This window comes from Eschrichtius robustus, chromosome 5, assembly GCF_028021215.1.
Source record: "Eschrichtius robustus isolate mEscRob2 chromosome 5, mEscRob2.pri, whole genome shotgun sequence".
Taxonomy (NCBI): Eukaryota; Metazoa; Chordata; class Mammalia; order Artiodactyla; family Eschrichtiidae; genus Eschrichtius; species Eschrichtius robustus.
The window spans coordinates 21184325-21208291 of record NC_090828.1 but is presented as its reverse complement, the minus strand read 5'-3'; the positions used below and the strand labels follow the sequence as shown (position 1 = coordinate 21208291).

Here is a 23967-nt window from a genome sequence, read left to right as displayed (position 1 = left end):
ATGGAACCCCAATATATAAGACCAATAACATCAGAGCTACTGTGGTTGAGGTAGGGGTGGGAGACCCAAAACTAGTCCTGGCCTACTGAGACACCTCACTGGGACTCTGGGGTTCGCTCAGCTGCAGTTGAAACCCACAGGTTGAGACGGTCTTTCAGGCTTTCCTCGTGTTCTCTCCTTGCCTCCATTTGGGCGTGTGGCCAGTCCCTGATTCCAGAAGGAGTCTGCACCTGCTACTTGGGCGCTCTGATGGAGGCAGGTGGGAAGTGGTCTTGGAGTACTCGGGATCACCAAGTCCTGGGAGTGGTCAAGGCATGATTGCTTTGGTGGGAAGAAAATAGGTTATCATCTGGCAGCTGAAAGGATAAGCACAGTCTGGTAGCATGTTACAGATGGTTCTGGCCCCATTTACCCATCTAGTGCTTCTGGAAGATGATCTAGGGGTGAAGGGCCCTCATTTTCCCATCTCCTTGGTTGGATAACCTCACGGTTCATAAGCCTCTACTTTGCAGAAGTCATAAGAAACTTCCTTTGAAGATGTTAAGGTCTATAGCATCTCAAGTGGACTTGACTCTTTGCAATATCAAGGAAGACAAGGCAGGGAATGGTCTCCCCATTTTATAGATGAGGGATCCGAGGCCCAGTGTGGTTGTCTCTTCCATAAAAGAATGCGGAAACTCACTTTTGAGACTATGGTCTGTATCTCACACCCTCTCAGACTCCTGAGAAGTTCTTTCTGTTCTCTAACGTTTATTCATTTCGTTGTAATTGATGTAAATCATTTCCTCTGCTCTTACCTGTTTCCTTCTAGTTGTCCAGAAAAATCTGAAGTTGGATTTCCTATCCTTCTCGACATTTCATAGAAGGCAATAGAAGTATTAGGGGGAATTGAAGGAATGACCCATAAGAGTTGTGGCAGATTTCCACCTCTGTTTGGGAAACACCGCTTTGGTCATCTTGGCAGGAGGCTTGAGGGTGGGCATGAGAATTTTAGGGTGAGGGTGATTTCAATCCTGGGGAGTCTGTAATTCCCCAAATCTTATTAACATAGGGGCTGAATACCAGACGTTCCTTTGGGTCTGCGTGCCGATGCTCTCAGCCTTTCCTAGCAGCCCTTCTCCACTGGTCTGGAACCTTTTAGGGCATTCCAAGCCCCCGCACCTCTCCCCCCGCCCCGGGGCTGGCCTGCAGTCAAGCATCTTCACACTCTGCTGCTTCCATCTGGAACTCCCTTCCTCAATTCCTGATGCTGGCTGCCTCCGGGCCTGCTTGCTGTGCTGGTGCCCAGAATCCCACACAGCTCTGCCAGCTGAAGCCATGGGGAACTGCAGCAGCAGATAAGGGTGGGTTTCCCTGGAGGCAGGATGCATGGACCAGAGGATCCGTGCAAGGTACCCGTGACCATTCATCAAAGGGTACCTTACAGAAAGAGAAAAGACAAGTTACCGACTAGGAGGAGGTAGTTGGAACGCACATAATCGAGGAAGAATATTATCAAGAACCCATAAAGAACATCTCCGGGTTACCTTAGGATTCTAAGATTCTCTATGGCGTTGACTCTCCTTAAGTCATGAGATTTTGCCTGATACGGAGTCACATCTTTTCCAGAAACTCTTATTTTTCTTCTGCAAAAAGGTGAGGGAGGGCTTCCCTGGTGGCGCAGTGGTTAAGAATCCGCCTGCCAATGCAGGGGACACGGGTTCGAGCCCTGGTCCAGGAAGATCCCACATGCCGCGGAGTAACTAAGCCCCTGCGCCACAGCTGCTGAGCCTGCGCTCTGGAGCCCGCGAGCCACAACTGCTGAGCCCACGTGCCACAACTACTGAAGCCCATGCACCTAGAGCCCGTGGTCTGCAGCAAGAGAAGCCAACGCAATGAGCAGCCCGCGCACCACAACAAAGAGTAGCCCCTGCTCGCCGCAACTGGAGAAAGCCCGTGCGCAGCAACGAAAACCCAGCGCAGCCAAAAATAAATAAATAAATAAATTAAAAAAAAAAAAAGGTGAGGGAGTCTGAATACAACATCAGGGGGACCGCTAGCTGACTGCATCAGGGACCCAACAAAGACTTAGGCAACACAGGTGTTGAGCACACCTATGGTTACCTTTGGACAGCTTGCATAACTTCCTGCCTCCAGGCAGACCTAGAGATGAATTCAGCTGAGGTTTTAGAAAACATGATGCTGGAAGAAAGTGAGAGGAGGGGTAGCATTCAGTAGAAACGGAACCAGACCCTGGAGACATCCGCACGGAGGGCTCTTACATAAACAAGATCAACCACGGGGCTTTCTCCTTCAGGCAACCCCCTTCCTAACTTCTTAGTCTCAGTGTTGTCGGTGTACTCCCCCTGCTGTCCTGACTTACGCCAGGAGTCATCTCCTCCTCCCCTTTACCCCCAACATCTACGCCATGGTGAACCTCGCCATTCCCCGCCCCCCCTCCCCCCCCCCCCCGTGTGGATGATTCTCCTACTGACTCCTCCTGCAGGCCTCTTGTCGGGGGAGACAGGAGGCCCGTAGCTCTCCCTTCCATCAAACTCTGATCTCATGATATCAGAACCTACAATTAACCCCATTTCCGATGAAGTCATGCCCACCTGCCTCTGCCTGGCTTCCCGGCGTCTCCACATCATGCCCTTGCCCTTCTCCTGATGAATCATTTTGTGTGGCTCCCTTCCACGGCTTCTCTTCTCTGGTCAGTCTCGTCTTGTCTCTCCCACAGGCTTGTTAGTTTGATTCTTCCCTCCACACCTGGGCCTGAAACGCCAGCTTCAGTTCTGCTCCAAACTACCAATTTTTCAAGGCCCATTTCTTCTGTGAAGCATTCCCAGTTGGGTCATCCCCTTTATGCCCTTACTGTTTGTGTGTTGATTATTTCCAACTTCGCACCAATTTGGCAGTTTATGTTATATTACTAAGCATTGTCTTTTCAACAAGGTTGTAATCTTCTTGATGGTAAGAGTGCAATACCTGTTTGAATCACCTCTCTCTGCACCCAAGGCAAGGATGTGGGAATGAGGGAAATTAACATTTATCCAGGGCTTTCAGACATCATCTAATTGAATCTTTTCAACCCTAAGAGTTGGATGTTTTTTGTCTCTTGTTTTATAGATGAGGAAACTGAAGCTCAGAGAAGTATTTTTACATCCACAGCTGGTAAGTGGCCAAGTCAGGATTAGAAACCAGTGTTGCCTGATAACAAAGCATCTTTCACGACTCCATGCCTCTATTCTAAGGTGGGGCATAGGGCACTCATAAATGCATTGGATCAGAAAAACAATTTGACACATGAAGCTGATGTGCATTTGGAATCATTGATAGCATTAAACCCATATATGTGTTTCTTTTAATCCCACCTTGAAAATTTAAATCCCAGATTGACCTATTCCAATGCTAATTTTCTTTCAAAGAAGTTAGGAGCAAGTTTTATGATTGATGTCTTTTTTTAAATGTCCTAAGTATTTTTTCGGAAGCATGGTTCTTCTAAAATTTTTGCCTGGTAAGAAATGATTCAGGGATGTCTGATGTCACTTCTGAACTGAACAAGCAGGGAGGAGGCTGTGATAGCTGGAAGTGTGTCTCTCAAGGCTGGTGTTCCTGCCCTTGCATCTTTTTAGACTGTAATCAAAGGAGCAGCAAATTCTTGAGCTAGAACTCAATATATAGTGTAAATACATATACGTCATCCGGGTTCCCAGATGTCAGAAATTCCCCCATGACCCCATAAGAAGAATATTCCATTGCTTTAGATTGTGAAGAAGAAGGAGAGATAGAGAGAGAGGGAGAGGGAACTTGAGCACAGATGAGGAAGACATATAAAGGGAAAAGGAAACAAAGGAAGAAAAAGAGGAACGGAGGAAGGCTGGAAGGAAGCTTTTCTCTGTTGAGAAGGTTTTTCTCTATTAAGTGGATGGAAAATACGTCTTGTATCTTTAGAATTGGAAGGGAAAGCAAATTTTGACTTAAGTGGCAACGCTCCCCAAATCCTTTTTCATGTCCTGACAGGGTGAGTACAGGGTCTGGTGGCTGGGGATTTAGGCTGAGTTGCTATGGTGTATCACCCTTGGCTACATCATGTCATGGAAAGTGCAGTCCCCACCTTTAGGAAAGATGGTATTGGTGACTTTGCAGAAGTCTCACTCTTGGTGGGTTGGGTCTTGGTGGCGAGCTCAGGAATGGGAAGCAGATTGCCTTGGCTTTGCAGATCTCTCCTTGGCTCCTGGCCTCTTTAGAGGAAATGTTTAGATGCCCTCTTAGGGGTTTCTGAGTGTGCCCACCTAGGGCGGTTTTGAGAATTGAGTGAGATTGGTGCCTGACACATAGTCAGCCCTAAACAAGTGCCGGTTACATCTTCTTCACCAGCACAGAGAGAGCAGGAGCCCTCATTAGTTATTTCTGCAGGTTCATTTTCTACTTCTCTTCCCATTACTCACCTCCTTCCAGCCTCGAATACCAAGAGCCCCCGCCTTAGGGTGTTGATGCCTGCTGCCTCCTCAGCTCGGGTCTCGTTGCTACCTTATCTCCTTGTGGCTCCTTGACTCAGGTCCCGGCTCAAACATCACCTCCGCAGGGAGATCTTCCCAGACTAGGGTGTCTAAAGCAGCGCCCCCAGCACCCGCCACAGCCTCTCCACTTTGCTGTTCTGATAGCACTCACAACCCCTGACTTTCTCCTGTCTCTTCCCGGAGGCGACGGCTTCACAGGGGTAGGAACTTTGTTTGCCTGGCTTTTTCATTTTATTCCCAGTGTCTGTAACAGTTCCCAGCACGCAATCAATATTCAATAAATATTTGTTAAATGGTTTATTCAACCAAAGATATTGGGAGGGTGGATTCTGCCTGGGGAAGGTTGAGGGGCACAGGGGCCCTGCTGCCTGTGGCATGTCTGGGCAAGTCAGTCCCCAGCAGAATTTCAGCCTTCACTTGCCCCTTCCTCTGGGCGTCCGGAGGCAGGTTACGACTTGCACAGCCATGTGCAGTGACCTGGTAGGGTGTGCTGTATGACTGTAGGAGAACTCTAACACTTCTGGCTTTCGTGCCCAGACACCCAGATTCAAGTGCCGGTCTTCCCACCAGTTTGCCAGCCACAATACTCAAGTGAGCTAGCAAAATCCCCACCAGGGCTGCACTTCTTACCCTGGGCGTGGGGCATAGGGGGCGGTGTGTGTGTGTGTGTGTGTGTGTGTGTGTGTGTGGTATACGTGGAGGGGGGCATAAGGAGCCTGCTGTAAATGCATCATCCTTTTTATCTAATTCACTGAAAGCATGGTTTTTATGGCGTATCAACCTCGGCTACATCATGTCATAGAAAGCACAGTTCCCACCTTTAAGATGGCACTAGTGACTTTGGAGAAGTCTCACTCATGGTGGGTCGGGTGGTGGTGGTGGGCTCAGGAATGGAAAGCAGATTGCCTTGGCTTTGCAGATCTCTCCTCAGCTCCTGGCCTCTTTAGAGGAAATGTTTAGATGCCCTCTTAGGGGTTTCTGGGTGGAGGTGCTGGATTGGAAACATCTACTCAACAAAAATGAGCTCCTTGGCGGGTGGGTGCCTTGCTCACAGTAGAAACTCCATAGTAGGGAATGAATGTGCCCTAAGAGATGGGCTGGGGAAGAGGTCGCTGGGCTTGGGGTCAGGAGAACTGGGTGCTAGTCCTGCTTTTCCAGGCAGCCTCTGCCCTGCTCTAAGCCTCGCTGTCCTCTGAGTAGGAGGGGCCAGACTCTGTCTGTGAGGTCCCTTCTCAGAGACTTACAGGAGTTAAAGTCCCACGAGAAGGGCTTCCCTGGTGGCGCAGTGGTTGAAAGTCTGCCTGCCAATGCAGGGGACACGGGTTCGAGCCCTGGTCTGGGAGGATCCCACATGCCGCAGAGCAACTGGGCCCGTGAGCCACAACTACTGAGCCTGCGCGTCTGGAGCCTGTGCTCAACGAGAGAGGCCGCGATAGTGAGAGGCCCGCGCATCGCGATGAAGGGTGGCCCCCGCTTGCCGCAACTGGGGAAAGCCCTCGCACAGAAACGAAGACCCAACACAGCCAAAAATAAACAATAAATAAAAAATAAATAAATTTAAAATTATTAAAAAAAAAAAAGAAAAGTCCCATGAGAAGAGCAGCTCCACAGGACTGCACGCTGATTCGATGCAGCACAACTAGCTCCCTCCTTCCCCTCACCAGGTGCCCTCCTTATTCCCATGGAGAGAAAGTGGCCTGCTTCTCCTGTCAGGGACACCTGAGTGGTCCCTGACATTCTGTGGCTTCTAGAGCTGGCTCTGAGGAGTCACAGCCCTGAGGGCCATCGTGAGGTTGTTCAGAGTCGTTAGGATGGGTGGAGGAGTAGGGGGAGACCAGAGACCAGAGACATCCGTGCTGTGGGAGCTGGGGAGCGGACCGAAAAGAAAAACTGGACTTTCCTTTCCCAGGCCAGAGCAGGCTGCTCCTTTATGGATATGATGCAACGTTGCTCATCCCACAGATTCTTAACCCATCCACCGGTCATGAGTGCCCTGATGCTGTAAACAGCTTGGTCTGGATGAACCCCCTGAGAACTGATCTTATCTGTCGCCCTCTGCAGAAGTTTAAAAACACAGTTCCCAAATTCTTTGACCCTCCGCTTCTTGAGAGGCGGGATCTGTCTCCCTTCCCCTTGAATCTGCCCTTGCGACCGTTTGACGAAAGAATTCAGTAGACGAGGCGCTGTGCCCATAGCTGGGTCCAGGTCTTCAGAAACGGGCAGCTGCCACTTCCTGTCTCCTGGGATGCTCGCTCTTGGAAGCCAGCCACTGTGCCGAGCGGGAGCCAAAGCGGCCTGTGAGGAGGAGAGACCCACATGGGGAGGAAGCAATGCTCTGAGCCCGGGGCCCTGGCTGAACACCCAGTGCCAAGGTGCCAGCCCTGGGAGCGAGCCGTCCTGGAACCCCCCCCAAGTCCCGCCAGCCCAGCAGACAGAACGTGGAGCAGAGGCTTTGCACGGGAGCTGCTCCCGTCTGGCCCCGCCCAAATCGCAGGTACCTGAGCACGATAAATGCTTGTTGCTCGTATAGCCACTAAGTCGTGGGGGGTGGTTTGTTCAGGGGCAACAGAACGCTAGCGCCCCTGGTGCTGGGGAGCAAGCCCCTCAAGTCCTTCCAGACAGTTGCTTCTATTTTTCTTAAAACAACTGCCGCCCCAACCATCCTGTGGACTCTCCTTTCCCTGGAAAAACTCAGCTCATCTTTCTGAATGAAGATGGTGATTTGCAGGAATTTTATTCCTAGAAGTCCACTCCCCCTCCCTTCTCATTTCACTCCTCCCTCACAAGCCCCACGCCCACTTCCTCTTATTTTTTCTCTTCCATCCTTCCAGCAGACACTTTCTCCTTAGCCTCGGGCTCCTGCAACAACCCCAAGGGACTTGACCGTATGCCTAGGTGGGAATCTCAGGTGTGTTCTGTGCATGCATGTGTGTGCATATGTGTAGGCAGGGGTCGGTGCATGTGTGTGTGCGTGTGTGTAGGTGTGTATGGAGGATAGTGTTACAAACACTGGAGGTGGGTAGCAGGTAGTAGAGGAGCTGATGATTTTGACCGCTGATTTTGGTGGGTTCATTGGAAACCACCCATCCTTTTTAAAGATACTTAAAAATTCAAATCAACCTTTTCTGGTTATCCCATTCTGCATTTTTCAAATTTTCTACAATGACATGGATTGCTTTTGTAATGAAGGAAATAAACCTCACTTTTCCTTCCAATACTCAGAGTTGACCAGAATTTATATTCTGGTGAATTTCCTTGCAGCCTTTTGTCTGTACTCAAACATCTATTGAATATTTGAGATCGTGCCGTGAATACAGTATGTGTCTTGACTTTTCACTGTGCTTTATATTTTAAGAGTCTCTCTCTCACTAAATATTTTCCCAAACCTATTTGTTTTTGCTCCAGTGTATTTTTCCTTTTTTTAAAATTGAGGTATAGTTGATTTACAATATTATATGTTTCAGGTGTACAACATAGTGATTCACAATTTTTAGTTTGTACTCCATTTATAGTTACTATAAAATATTGGCTGTGTTGTCTGTGCTGTGCAATATATCTCTGTAGCTTATTTATTTTATACATAGTAGTTTGTACCTCTTAATCCCCTACCCCTGTCTTGTCCCTCCCTCCTTCCTTCTCCCCACTGGTAACAACTAGTTTGTTCTCTACATCTGTGTGTGCTTCTTTTTTGTTATATGCACTGGTTTGTTGTGTTTTTTAGATTCCACATATACATGATATCATACAGTATTTGTCTTTCTTTGTCTGACTTATTTCACTAAACATAATACCTTCCAAGCCCATTCGTGTTGTTGCAAATGACAAAATTTCATTCTTTTTTATAGCTGAGTAGTATTCCATTGGGGTGTGTGTGTGTGTGTGTGTGTGTGTGTGTGTATACACATACCACATCTTCTTTATCCATTCATCTGTTGATGGACACTTAGGTTGCTTCCATATCTTGACAATTGTAAATAATGCTGCTATAAAGATTGGGGTGCACCAAACCTAATTTTTAATGGCTCGATAATGTTCTAGCATAAAAAAATTTATTTATTTTAAAATTTATCTACTTATTTAATTTGTTTAGCATTTACCTGACATTTAGGTTATGTTTATATATATATATATCACATCATATGTATATCACAACCTAAATATCAAATAAATATATGTGTCAGACATACGTGTGTGTGTGTGTACACACACATATCTCACATCCTTATACATAAATCTTTGAAGCTTTAAATCTTCAAATGTTTTCACTTTGATTCCTGGAATTGAAGTTCCAGGTTAAACACTATGAACATTGGAGAGGCTTCTGGTATGCAGTACAAAACGGTAGAAACCGTCCCTTCTGAAATCTCTGCTTGGCTTCAGGAACCATCTTCTGACTGTCTGGGCATCTCTTACTCTTTTATTCCCAAGAGATGACCAGGGAGGGATGGGGAACCCGAGGAAAGAAAAGACCAGGTGAAGATATGCGAGAAAATATGTAGCTGGCAGAAAAAACTCCTAAGCTTATTTTATGAATATTTGAATGGCTAGGGAGATAGTTTTTGTCTTCTTGCCCAACTTAATATGAGGAAGGAAGAGAAGGGAACTAACAGTAGTCACATGGGTAGATGCTTTCCATCCATTGCCTCATTTCATCCTTACAAGGACCCTGAGTTATTATTATTCCAATTTTATAGATGAGGAAACTGGGTTCTGGGAGGTTAGATAACCTGTCGGAGTCAGACAGCTGGTAAGGAGAGAGCCCGGAGGTGAATCCAGGGCTGTCCAGCTCCAGAGCCAGTGAAATGAGCTGCCATCTGGCTCGTCCATTTCCATAGCAAGATAGGGGGAGGTGATGGGCTTTGGCCCTCCCCTCCTCTCCCTTCCTCCCTGTTCCAATTCACTCTTTCTCCCTTTGAATAGAGGGGACTGAGATGAAGCCTTAAGGAACCCTTTCCCAACTGTTACAAGATATAGGACACCATCCCCCAGAAGTTATCGAACCTCTTTCCCTGAAAAGCATCTGCATCCCAGTGAAAGTCTTCTATCCTCGACCCTGCCTAGATAACCTCTGGAGGACCCTGCCGGGCAGACGATTTCAGGGGTTGCTGGGAGCCCTCTGTGGCTGTTCTGACCTGCATTCTTCCAGCACATGTTGTCTAGGAGCAAAGAGGGGAGGGAGGGCGCAGCTGGCAGGGAAACCACGGGGAGTCGGGCAGATCAAGGAGTATTAATAATGCGGCCACTGGCTGCTAGGCCTGCCCTCAGGGTCCGTCACAGGGGAGGGGCCCAGAGGGTAGTTAAGGGCAGAGGGATGTGCAGGGCGCCTGAACCCTGTGTTTAAGCCCCAGCATGCGCAGGAGGAGTGCCCCTTAATCAGAGTTTTTGTCCAAACCCTCACTCTCCCAGCCACTAAATTGCATCTCTTACCCCTTCAGATTTCCTTTGCAAGATTTGTCCTCCAAGGAGCCATCCCAGATGGACCCCATGTGGCTCTGTTTAGATGCCTCATTCCATTTGGGTAGTTTCATCTGGAGGTGACATTCAAACTGTTTAAAAACAGTAAGAATGAGTTTAGTCCTAGACCAGTCTTCACAGATAGCCAGCTCTGAAGGCAGGAGTCTGCACTCCAAGGACCTCTGCTCGGGCAAGTGTTAACTCTGTAGTTGCTGGACTGGAGGGAGGTACGAAGGTGCCAGGAGAGAGAATGGGGTGGCCCAGGCACTAGTGGGGCTCAGGGCATTGGCTGTTTTCCAAGTGGTACAGGATGTTTTCAATATTTTAAGAACTGATATGGCTGTACCCGTGTGTACAGGTATGGCTAAGCTCTGCTTAGACAGGAAACAATGACGCCCTGCCCATGGTTTCTTAGGGTCATTGCAAATGAGTCTTTCCTGACCCCTCTTCCCCACAGGTCCCTCTTCCTCTGCATCTCCACCCAGAGCCTAACAGCGGCTTCTGGAGTCATGTCCCTGCAGCTGCCACATTCCAGCTCATCAGAGATGAGCCTGACATGGACCAAAGCCTGTTCCCAGTTCCACAAATGAGGGGTCCTCCGCCTCAGTCTCCCCCATGGTATCTGCCCTTCTGGGTGCCCCCCTCACAGCAAGCACTCAATCAAGGTGCTTGATAAAACATTTGGTTTGGGGTGGGTTCAATTTAGATTAAATTCCCATTTGGGGATCTAAGTCAAGACCTGCAGTTCTCAAGGGCAATGTGGCTAACCAGGAGTCTCTCCCTTGCAGCAGTTTCTACTGGTCCTCTCTTTCTAGGTGGCAGTACACTGACCCGAAATTCCAGAAGCCGGGCTTCTGCTCCTGGCTCCACCATCACCGGCTACATGACCCTGAGTGAGAATTTCCTGTCTCGGCTTCATTTCCCTCCTCCTCAAAACAGATCTGGAAAAGCTGATCTGCAAGCCTGTTCAATCCACAAAAATATGATTCCGTGTTTCCCTTTCATTGCTACCGTGATGCAACATCCATTACGGCTAAGAAAGTAGTTTGGGGAAGAAGATGGTGTGTCTTCAATGCTGGTTCAGCCACTTGAATACTATTAGCCTTGGGGAAATAGGAGGGTACTTGGGTGGGTTAAATAATACTGTAAAGTTTTAGAACACTTGGTTCTTAGTAAACTTTCAGTGAACATTGTCCATTTTTGCTGCCTCTGGTTAAGTGTAGGTTTCATCAAGGCTTGAGTGTCACCTCTGATACCCAAAGCACCATATTCTAAGTCTAAATCAGTTAACCCTGTGAGCAGGTTGCCACCAGGGTCTCTGTCCTGTATCAGAAGGAGCAGAACTAACACCCACTGAGGTTTTACTCTGGGCCAGACCCTGTACCAGACACTTAACATACACTTTCTCATTTCATCTTCACAACAATGGCAAGAGCTAAGTATTATTCTCCCCTCATTTTACTCCTGAGGAAATGGAGGCTCAAAAAGATAAAAGCCACAGCACTAACAGCAATTATAGATTCAGATCCAATTCTGGGGGTGCTTCAAGCCCATGCCAGGGGGAAACAGAAGGAATTCCTCTGGAAAGACAATTCCATGTCAGTCCAAGCTCTTCCGGGCAGAAAGCTGACACCTGCGTGTAGAGAAGGAAGCTATCCTATTGGGGGTGTGTGGGGGGGGGTGGTGAGCATTTCCCCTAAAGCCATCTCTCTCTTCCTTCAAGCCAGGCTTAAAGATCCAAACCACAAAGGAAGATGAAAGAATCTGGTTGATGAAGTCCTCCACCCTGAGAAGAGGAAGAAAAAAAGAGAGAGAGAGAGAAAGAAAGGAAAGAAAGAAAAGAACAGAGGGAGGGGGAAGGAGTAATCCTTGACAAATATTTTCTGTTAATAAATTCCATTTTGCCTCTAAAATGTTTGCCAACTATCTAAGCAGGAAAAATTTTTCACATACCAGGGCAAACCGTCGCCGAAACGCCTCTCCAGTTGGCCTGCCCGCAGCCCTTGTTTCCATAACCTCCCAGGAGGCAGCCTCTCATGGACTCTGTGGTCTTCCTCCAGGAAGACCTGCCTTTTCCATGAAGGAGGTTTGCGGGTATTTAGGTGTTCACTCTTCCCAGCTTGGGGAGACGGTACCTGGGGAGCCCAGCAGGTCTTCATGTGTCCCCAGATCTCCTCTCCTCTCCTCTCTCCCTTTCTCTTCTCTTCTCCTCTGTCTTCTGCCCTCCTCTCCTCCCATCTCCTCCCTTCCTTTCCCTTCCTCTTCCTCTTTCTCTCTCTCTCTGAACCAGAGTGTGGAACACTGCTGCCTCACTGCCCTCCTGCTTCCCTCCCAGGCTCACCCCCGTCTCTCCAGTCAGGACCACCTCTCTCCTGCCCCCTCTCCCCCTAGTCCTTCTTATTCTCCTTCCTCCTCCCAAACTTGGCTTTATTGGATTGGGAGGGAGGAAGTTCTCAAACCCTTAGTGTCATCTTCCGACACCTTCAACGCTCTGCCTTCACGCATTCATAAGATTCAACAAGTTTTACTGTGGGCCTACTGGTGGCTTCCATGTTTGAAAAATGCATCAGGCCTTAACACTGGGTTTGGAGAAAATTCTAGCTAGCAGCAAGGACTTGTTCATTTTGTTTTATTGAATTTGCTTAGGGATGAGCTTTCTTGAAGATCCTACGGGTAGATTTGTGCCAAAACATACCGCTCAGGGACTCCTGAAACCATCTGGGGAATATCTGGATGAAAACAAAAGGCATTTGTCAACATCATTCTGTCAAGCAGGAGAGCAAATGTGGATCTAGTTAAAACTAAAATGAGGCCAGAGGGTTGATTATCTTTTCCCCTGATGGACCATCTTTCTATCTCCAGCTCAGCTCTTCCCTTCCTGGAATAGTGAGTCTGGCATCCACAATATTGTTCTCACTCCGGCCAACTAGGAGAGCAGCATCTAACACAGCTCCTTGTCTCAGGAGGAAATATGTTCACTCTCCTATGGCCTGACCCTGGTGTTGAGTTTCTCTTATTTTTCCCTCTGGTGTACTTTGGAGACTTTTTAGGGAGCCTGATGGTTTCGCATTTCATTAGGTCATAAAAATCAGGGTCTGTGGGTAAGCAGGACCTCTCTGGGGTCACCGTACCCAAGGACTAGCCTCTATTTAAAATAACTCTTCCGGACTTCCTTGGCCGTCCAGTGGTTAAGACTCTGTGCTTCCAATGCAGGGGACATGGCTTCGATCCCTGGTCAGGGAACTAAGATCCCACATGCCATGCAGCGCAGCCAAAAAAATAAAATATACTCTTCCTTCCTCTCTCAACTATTTATTGACGCTATGTTCTAAGATGCAATGATAAATAAGACAGGCAGATTTTTGCCTTGCTTGAACTTATTGTCCGGTGGAAGAGATAATGCAAGATATCAAATGGGTCAGTCAGTGTAGTGTAGCAAGTATAGCAAGACCCATCTTTAATCTTTCTGATACCATGTTTTGTCCCTTGTGATTAAAAGCTTCATTTTAGCATCTACTCTTTGACCCTGCAATTCTACTTCTAGAATTTATTCTTATTAATGTGTGAGGTACCATTTGTAAATGGCTATTTGTTATAGAAATGTTTATAATAGCAAATGATTAGAATTATCCCCAAAGTCCACCAGTAGGGTGTTGGTTAAATACACCATGGTATATCCATAGAATGGAATTCTATCCAGCAGTAAAACAAAAACAAAAACAAACAATCCCCCCCAACCAAACCAAACAAACAAATACTACAACAAAAAAAAGCAACAACGAGAAAGCTCTTTTTTGTACAGATACAAAATAATCTCCAAGAGACACTGTTAAGAGAAAATGTGAGGTAAAGAACAAGGAGTTTAGTGAGTTATCATTTTTGTAAAGAAAAGGGAAAAAGAGTATGAATACATATATGTGTGTGTATTTGGTTGTGTATGTACAGAACATCTCTGCAAGGCTACAAGAGAGAGGAGCTATTTGGCTGTGGGATAGGAGTTGAAAGGAGACTGTTCACTGTATCCCTGTTTGTACTTTCAGACTTTAAAAAAATCTGTGGATATAGTACTTCTCCTACTATTTAAATTTTACTTTTAAAAAATAAGAACAATAAGAGGAGGTGGGCAAACAGAAGCGTGGATGCCCTTTTTAAGGCAGGCAGCTGCCATGCAGCTTTATGCATTATTGGTATGGGGAGATGCAGGTTTAATATTGACAGATCTTCCCTTTTTTTTTTTATTGCTCTGCACTTTTTTAGTAAAACATATCTCAGTACATAGAGATAGATCTACCTCACTGGTTTGTTTTTTTTTTTTGATTAATTAATTAATTTATTTATTTTTATAGCTGTGTTGGGTCTTCGTTTCTGTGCGAGGGCTTTCCCCAGTTGCGGCAAGCGGGGGCCACTCTTCATCGCGGTGTGTGGGCCTCTCACTATCGCGGCCTCTCTTGTTGCGGAGCACAGGCTCCAGACGCACAGTCTCAGTAACTGTGGCCCACGGGCCCAGCTGCTCCGCGGCATGTGGGATCCTCCCAGACCAGGGCTCGAACCCGTGTCCTCTGCATTGTCAGGCAGATTCTCAACCACTGCGCCACCAGGGAAGCCCTACCTCATTGTTTTTTAATGGCTTCAAAGTATTTTATAACGCTGTTCTCACCAATAATCATACCTGATGACTCTAACAGGAAAACTGATTACGTCATTTGGTTAGATTAATGGTGTGGTGCTAGACGTTGTTTTTCCAGCAGGAGCACTATTTGCATGATTAGTATCTCTAAATCCTTCAGCCTCAGAGAAGATCTTGGAACTTCCCCTTGGTGGCTAGTCGCAGGTAGAACAAACAGCTCGTCTTGCTTCTGTCTCATCTGAATCTCTTCTGTAAGCATTGTAAGATGTTTACATCTTGTAAACATCGTAAGAATCTTTCTAAAATATGATTTGGCAAAGTTTCCTGGATAATGTATTGGACAAAATGGTTAGTCCTGGTTCTACCTGATGGCATGGTGTTAGAAAAGTCATGGTTTCCCAGTATCGTACTTTTTCTTTTCACATAGTGGTGTCCAGAGCTGCTCTTAACCCTCTCACAGGACTGTCGCAAGGCTCATGGAGACCACACAGGTGAGAGCCATTTGGGTATCTAGAGAAAGATGCTACAGGAATCCAGGAGATTATTTTCATAATTAAGAATGCCAAGGGAGCCCATTTGAGCCTACCTTCTCTGTATGGGTCCACACGTGATCACCTCAGCAACCCTATCAGGTAGGTATTACTATCTCCAGTTTAGATGGGAAAACTGAGCTCAGAGAAATTTTTTAAACTTGCCTAAAAGCTTTCTAGATCTTCCAATTTTTAAGAGAAGCTGATAATAATAATTAAGTTTGAGGAATCTTCCACCAATTAAAAAATGTTGGTTCAGAAAAAAAACCAGGCTAATTGAGGCAGGTCTATGAACTGTGTCCAGTCTGAGCCCATCATTGTGGGGTCCTGTGGTAGGGACTCCAGGATCCCTTAGGAAGCTACTGTCTTTATTTGGAGAGAGGTGATGAAGGCCGCCTGGGGCAGGGGCAGCGGGCTGGCAGGGCCAAGACAGATGGAGTAGAGCCTATGTGCAGGGGGGCGGGGGATACAACAGGATCTGATGACACTTGGATGTGGGGGATAAGAGAGAAAGAGAGGTGCCAGAAGACAGGATTTTCAAGCTTGAGCGGTTTGTAAGATGGAGTGATTTATAGGCAAAATGGAATGAGAATGGCTCTGAAACCAGGAAGAGCTGGGTTCACACCCCTTCTCCACCATTTGGGGTAAAATTTGGGTTTTCTTATCATTAAGTATAGATACCTTAGAGGTAGGTACCAAGCAACATAACGCATGTGAAGTGTTTATGGTGCTCAAAGTATTAGTCGTAACAAACATTTGCCTTCATTTTCTCTACTTCCACTTCTCTTCCAGTCTGTGTGGTCCTGGTGGAGCTGACTCCACCCCCAAGAGGGTGTAACAGGAAGCTCAGGTCTGGCCAATGGGTGAACTGCGTTTTCCTGACAATGGTAATAGGTTCAGGGTGGTCATGTGACCAAATCCAGACCAATTAGAGCCAGTGAGAACCAGTCCTGGCACTTCCATTGGAATTGGACTAGAGGTGGGGGGGTGGTTCCCGGACTGCTTGGCCACCTTGCCACCCCGGGGGAGAACAGGTCTAAGACGGAGCCAGCCAGAGTTAGCAGACCTGAGAGATGAGGAGAGAGAAATTGGGGCCTGGGGAAATAATTAATGTCTCTACATCATGCCTCAGCTCCATGCCAGAGTTTTCAGCTCACACCTGAGCCAGTACCTTCCCTTTTGTCTTAAATAAATACATCTGAACAGACAAATAAACACAAGTGTCCGTGGACAGAGGACAGGAAACTGCTAGGTAGACCCCTTGATGTTTGGTGTCCCAGTGTCTTGGGACCCACCACCCTCCTTAATCCCCTGGAGATTTTGTGGGGATGGGGGGAGGGAAATTGATAACCGCTGAGAATTCTCCATTCCTGCCAACAGCTCAGTAACAGCATCGCAAGAGGCTTCCTGATTAGTGAAAACTGAGACATACAGTCAAGTGTGAGTCAGAGGTGACAGAAGGGAGGTGAAGAGACAGAGCAGGAGTGAGACGTGTGAGGGAGTTGGGAGTGTTCTTGCTGTTTCTAGATTCCTGTGCAGGGATGCTCTGTGGGGAGGCCTGGGATTCTATGGCCCTGAAGCATGCAGGTCACCTCCAGAACTTCAGTGCCTCTTGTCACGTAGGCCCTGTGAGCACTAAAACAACACCACCCAGGATGTGACTCCCTCAGAGAGACATCAAATGGTGAAAGTTGTTCAGGCAGAAGGTGAGGCCTGAAATGTCCCCTGAATGATGAGCTGGCAAAGGGTGTGTTAAGTGTGTGTGAATGTCTGTCTTGCATCTGAACAGTCAGGGTGGGGTCCAAGTTCTGTTTATCTCAGTAACTTGCAGAGGAACCCAGACAGCGACAGTGCCTGGCACATAGAAAGAGCTAGAACAGAACGTTTCACACAAAAACAAACTGGGAGACTTCAGCGAACTCCTTCTCCTCTTCCCAGAAGAGCAAGCCTAAGCAAGCTGGCTAAACTCAGGACTGAGTTTTTGGGACAAACCCTGGTGTAAGGAAAGGTGTGTGGACTGAGGTCCCTCAGAGAGACATCAGTGGGCTGGGATTGCTGACAGGGAAAAGGGTTAGTTCCCCTGACACAGGGCCTCCTTACCAGCCTTCACTAGAACTGCAGACGTAAGGGAGAAAGCCTGCAAGTCAAAGGGTCATGTTTGGAGGAGGAAGATGGTGGGAGCTTACCAGCATCTCAGCCCAGCTTCCCTGCCTTCCAGCACCAGCAAGCATGAATGTTTTGTCTGGAGGCTGCTGAGCCCTTTACATTATTGTCTGGGCTACAACACTTCTGAATGATTCCCACATCACAGCCTTTAAGAGGTCTGCCCTCACTTCCCTGCCAGTGAGGTACCTGGACAGCAATCCTTGTGTCACAGTGAGATTCAGTTGGGTGGAAAGAATGAGTGGCTGTCCCATACCTCTGACCTGATTTTGGCCAAAAAAAAAAAAAAAAAAAAAAAGGGAAATCCCATCTTCCTCTAAAAGAATGGGAGAAAAATTGCTGCTGGGATGGCAGGGTTGGAAGATTTAAAGGCTTCCTGGGAAAAGTAACACCTGGGCTCTAGCCGTCAAGTTATCAGTGATTAACAGGTGGCTCTTGAGCAATTCAAATCAACTTACCCATCCATTCCTCAAACATTGAGTGATGGCCACATGTCAGGTACCATGGTTTGCACTGGGAACATAAAGCTGACTGAGGAATATTTTCTACCTGCACAGATTATATGGGAAGAAAGACCAGCCATCACAACAATTAATTATACCACAGGGTGGTGCTTGATGTGCCAGGAGGAACCCAGGTGCAATGGAGCCTAACAGAGGGCCATCTTCTGTGGGCTTGCTTTCTCATCTGTGCACTAAATGTGTGGTCCCAGATCATAAAAGGAAGGTAGAGGGGCTTTGGTGTGCCTGTCATGGTCACGTCTTGAGAAGGAACGTAGACCCAGGTCAGCCTCCAAAGCAAATGCTGAACAGTGGTTCTCAAACTCCAGTGATCATTAGAATGAGAACCTGATGGAGAGATTATTTTTAGAAGGCCTATTCCTGGGCCCAACCCTAGGAATTCTGACTCAATAGGTTTATGGTAGGGTCTCAAAATCTGCATTTTTAAGAAGTATCTTGGATTTATTCTGATGCAGATGGTCCATGGCCCATGCCTTGGAAAAGCCTGTCTCCAAAGTCCCTGATGACCCTGATGGACTAAAATTTCCCCAAATCCAAGTCATTTACTTTGAGTGAGCAGAAGTACCCATGGCAGAGCTTGGATTTTAGCTTCTCCCGCAAGATATAGGCTTCAACTTTATGAGACTAGTTGGTAGAAATCGCCAGGCTGCCTGTCTGTTTGACAGAAATCACGTCAATTCACGCAGTTACTCTTCACTTAGTTTGGGGAAAAACAGTGTGAAAATGCAATATGAAGTCAAAATAGTTTCCCAATACAAAAACACCTACATATCCTAAATAAGAAAGCAGGGTAGAGTAGTGATGAAGAACACAGGCTCTGAAGCCAGGTTGCCTAAGTTTCGATCTGAGCTTCTTCACTTACTAGCCACGAGACCTTGGGCAAGTTACTCTGCTTCTCTGTGCCTCGATTTTCTTATACGAAAATGAGACTGATAATAACAGTACCTACCTCAAGAGGTATTACTGGAGTTAAATAAGCTAATATGTGTAAGCACTTAGCATGGTGTGTGGTGCTTACATACAAGAAATACTACCTGTTATTAACAAGGCTGAGTGTACAGAAAGCCTCCAGAAGCCAGAAACCAAGAGGGAACTGAAAGTTAGAAAAGTAAGCACGTGGGCTGTCCTTTGCAATTACCATGGGGTAGAGGAGTGGTGCTGGTGTGAGAGCTGGTTTTATTTACACAGAGGTTTGGGTTTTCATACTGTTCAGGGACAAGAAACAAGATCTTGAGCCTCTGGGAGGTGGAGTGTTGGCACTGAGACTTCCACATAAAGCCAAGACCGTGGAAGGACAACATCCTTTAAACAATTGTAGACCAGAAATAGTCAATCTCTAGCATTAAAAAAAATGGGAAGAAAGCTTGTTTATATTGAACTGAGCTCTAGGTCAGGAGGAGAAAATGTCTCCCTTAAGAATTCAAAACCACTGGCATGAGCCTTTAGTGGGTTTGGGGTTTGAATAAATAGTTCCTGTACAACCTAGAAACCCCTGGGCTAAGAAATGACATAAAATTTGGTCTGGGCCAATGATACTCTGTTAGGAGCAAACACTTTGATGATACTGGTTTCTCCAGATTAAAGCCCTGCTGAAGATGAGCTCACAATCTGAAATCACACAACACACAAGGGAAAACCATGAGCTGGAGTCCACAGATCCAACGAACAACAGGACTCGACTTCCCAGAACCTTAGATTATGGAACCATCCTAGGAGACCACAAACTAAGTATGTTAAAATGACTAATAGCATAACGTAAGCCTTCAAAAATATAATACATATCTAGAAAGTGAACAAAATAAGGCAGACTTAAAAAATAAAACAAATAGTACTTTGATATAAAAAAAATACTCATTAAAATTTAAAACTCAGTGAACAAACTAAATAGTAGATTAGACAGAGCTGAAGAAAGAAGGATTGAACTTGGAGGTAAATCTAGGAAATTATCCAGAGGGAGCCCAGAGACGGAAACCATGAAATAGATATCAGGTGACATGGAGGAGAAAATGAGAAAGTCTCCCATATATCTAATAGAAGTTCCAGAAAACTGAGAGAATGGGGTGAGGCCATGTTTCAAGGGAAGATGCCTGTGAATTGATGAAAGATAAGAATGTTTAGATTCAAGAATCACACCAAACCCCAAAGTAGAGAAATAAAACCAAATATTCTGGGGACTTCCCTGGTGGCGCAGTGGTTAAGAATCTGCCTGCCAATGCAGGGGACATGGGTTAGATCCTTGGTCCGGCAAGATCCCACATGCCACGGAGCAACAAAGCCCATGCGCCACAACTGCTGAGCCTGAGCTCTAGAGCCCGAGAGCCACAGCTACTGAGCCCGCATGCCACAACCACTGAAGCCCATGTGCCTAGAGCCTGTGCTCCGCAACAAGAGAAGCCACCGCAATGAGAAGCCCAAGCACCACAGAGAAAGCCCACGCACAGCAACGAAGACCCAATGCAGCCCAAAATAAATAAATGAATGAATGAATGAATAAATAAACAAATAAAATTTCTATAAAAACAAAAACAAATACACCACAGCAAAACTGCAAAACACCAAAGGCAAATTTTATAAAAGAAACCAGAGAGAAAAGACCAGGTGAGATCCACTGTAGTCGAGAGTGCCCGTGAGAAGCCATGAAGACCACGTGAGCATGGGTGTTCCTAGAACATGTATCCTAGGAGTGGAGCCTGCATAATGCAGGGCCCCACGAACGTGAGACAGAGAGTGGGTAGAGTCAGAGACTGAGATCAAGGATGACCTCAAAAGCAGGCAGAGGATTTGGACTTGGTATCAAATGCTGCAAGGAACTCTTGCATTGTTGCAAGGACCCAATGAGACAAGTAAATAGACTTGTTAATTAAAAAGCATTGCAAAAGGATTGTTTTGCTGTGACTGTGGTGTGGGAACACAACTATTCTGGGACTCTTTGTTCCCAACTCCAAACTGCTGGGGGTTTTTGTTTTGTTTTTTCTTTCTTTCTTTTCTTTTTTTTAAATAGCCCAGAGAGGTTTTGCAACAGTCTGAGGTGATTTGAGAAAAGCGTTAAATCAATTTTGAGCAAATGTTTGCTATTTCATTCTGGATTAACCATTCTGTGTGCAGTGTTGACATTTTCTGATGGAAATGACATAAATTACCCTCCTTCCTTTCCCTCTCTATTGCTGTGTCAGATTAGGTGTGCCCTGATTGGAAACACTCTGGATTGGGCCAAACAAGGGGATGTCCCTGAAAATCCTGATTTCACATACAGGTTAGTAATTCCCTCTGGCCTTTAGCTTCTTGGCTTGCTGTTAACAAATGGAAAGTTGCTAAGCGTTTGCCCAGGCCACCCCCATAAAGAATCACACACAGCCTTTCAAGGAATGTGTATGAAGTAGCCAAGGCTGGCCCCAGGGAAATGAGGAGATGGGCTGGGTACCACTTGACTCACCCCATCACCCACTCAGGAGCTTTTATCTCACTTGTGACAGGAGGCCACAGCTGGCCCAGGGAGAGCTTATTCTTTTGACACATTTTTATGGAGTGATGACTCTGTGAAAGTCACCGCACTCAATGTGCTAGGGACACTATAGTGATTCAGACAAGACCCCTGTGCTCTTGGGAGCTTAGCGTCTAGTGAGAGATGCACATAAGTCATTGTGATGTGGCTCTGAAAGTGTTATATGATGGGGGTGATAATAGACATGGTAGGGGGAGACATAACTGAGGCTGGAGAGGAATGAGTAAGAATAGCTAAAGGAAGGAAAAAACAAGATATATTCAAAGAATTGTGCATTGTTCAACTTTTTGGAGTGCCCAAAACGAGAGGTGAACAGTGAGAAGTGTTGCTGGAAAAACAAGCAGTAGCCAGACCAGAGAGAGTCTAGAAGCCGTGGTCAGAATAAGATTTGATCTTGAGGACTCTGGGGGGCCAGCAAAGGATTTTATGCAGGAAAGCAACCTGATTCGATTTTATTCTTAGCAAGCTCACTCTGGCTGCTGTCTGGGGTTCCACCTGAAGGGAGCAAGGAAATCCATCAGGCAGCTATTGCAGTGGTTGTAGGCAGAACCTGGTGGCAGCAGTGGAGACGGGAGATGTGAGGAGTCAAGAGATGCTTCCACAGGAGCATTGATAGGAGTTGGTGATTGAATGTGGACTTTGAGGGAGAGAGAGGATGTGGAATGATGTTCAGGTTTCTGCTTTGAACATTAAGCAGATGATAGGAGGAAGAGCTCTGTTCCTATGACCTCCTGGAAGCAAAGGAGGGAAAGGGGTGATACAACAGAGTATCAGGACAGAGCTATGACCTGAATGGAGCAGAACATTCTCAAGGAAACTCAGGGCCAGCTTCACGGATGCGCAACCTGTGCGGTCTCACCAAGCCCTACACACTGAAGGGCTCTGTGCTTGGTTCAGTGCTCTGCTAGCCATCTTGAAATTTACAATGATTTTATCCATGAACCTAGATTTTGTGAGTGAAGATGGATAGGACAACAGAGCCTGCCCATGAGCAGAGCAGATCTGTGCAACATGTGTGTCCTCCATTCCTCGCTGCCCCTTTCACACAGAGCATTTGGGATGCCCCAGGAGCACTGAATTCCAGTGGACACCATGTGTGGCAGTTCAGTGCCACTCAAAATGAGTATAAGTGTGCTACGAAAGCTGGGTGCTTTGAGTCTCACTGAACATCAGAATTCCATACAGGGCTGACTGCCCTGAAAAACTGTGCTTTCCATTCCAATCAAGTTGCTTTAAAGGCAGAAAGAAGGCAATGGTAATTCTAAGGAACAGGACAATGGAGGGATCTTTCTTACTCCTGTTACTTCCCTATGTTAGTCAACCATTTATGCTGTAATGATGACAGAAGGAAAAAGACAGGGCGATGAATAGTTCCTTGTCTTTTGAGTCCTTTCTTGCTTATTAAGTTGAAGGTAGAGTTTTGGTAGAATGTGCACATATCAAAACCATTTGAGTTAGTTTTGTGCAGTGTTTCCACACTTTTGGTGAGAATGAAATACATATGCATGTACAAGCTACAAAATACAAATTGTGTAATTTTGGTGATTGTGCATATAAATTATAGTTTTTATAGTTGCATTTAAAACTGGCATTGTACAATAAAAAAATGAACAGTAAAATTCATGCTAATAATTTAGAGTTTAAACATTTTTCTTTACTTGGAACAACATTTAATAGCCAATTAAAATACTATGACAGTGGGAATGCAAAATGGGACAGCCACTTTGGAAGACAGTTTGGTAGCTTCTTATAAAAATAAACAGTCTCTTAGCATATGATCCAGCAGTCACACGCCTAGGTATTTACCCAAATGAGTAGAAAAGTTATGTCCACACAAAAACCTCCACACGAATGGTTATAACATCTTTATTCATATTGCCAAAATTTAAAGTGAACAAGATGTCCTTCAATAGGTAAATAGATAAATAAACTGTGTTACATCATACACCCATACACTGGAATATTATTCAGTGTTAAAAAAAAAACCATGCAGCGACATGGAGGTGTGGAAGGAGAGTCAAAATGGAGTTGGTATTGCTAAGAGACATCAAACCATGCAGCGACATGGAGGTGTGGAAGGAGAGTCAAAATGGAGTTGGTATTGCTAAGAGAGCTCTCTAAAGTGGAGCTGGCAAGCCAGTAAGGAAGTGTGACTTACGCATGTCTCAGTCTGAATGGAATCTGATGTTTTGACCTGACAGAATCATCCAGAACATCTGCCAGAAACTCAAGATACTTATCGGACACTTACTCTAAAAAAACTTGTGACATTCTATTTATCAGACCCCCCACCCTAAAACACCTCATGAGTCCTTAAGGACAAATACTTTCTGACTCATCAGAGTCAATCACAATTCTCGCCAGGCAAATTTTAACAACCTCATGGCTTTTTGTCTTTATAAGCCCCTGACTCTTTCTCCTCCCTGGAACACTCTTTTAGAGTTACCTGAATCTGTGTCTCCCAAATTGCAATTCTCAAGACCCCCAAATAAGCTATTTGATTTGCAGCCTCTTGCATTATTATTATGATTTGGTTGACAGAGGAAACTTAAATGCATATTGTTTAGTGAAAGAAGCCAGTCTGAAAAGGCTACATACTGTATGATTCCAACTATATGACTCCTGGAAAAGGCAAAACTATAGAGTCAGTAAAAAGACCAGTGGTTGC

General features: G+C 46.0%; 1 long non-coding RNA gene across 2 annotated transcripts; it reads left to right on the top strand.

Moving 5' to 3' along the window:
- Positions 1–3103: 3103 nt before the first annotated feature.
- LOC137764748 (uncharacterized) lies at positions 3104–11855 on the top strand. 2 transcript variants are annotated; one of them, XR_011074056.1, is made up of 3 exons: positions 3104–3153; positions 10772–10849; positions 11684–11855. It is a non-coding gene; the product is annotated as an uncharacterized lncRNA (long non-coding RNA). The 2 variants fall into 2 exon arrangements; XR_011074055.1 differs by having other exon boundaries at positions 10772–11017.
- Positions 11856–23967: the final 12112 nt, after the last annotated feature.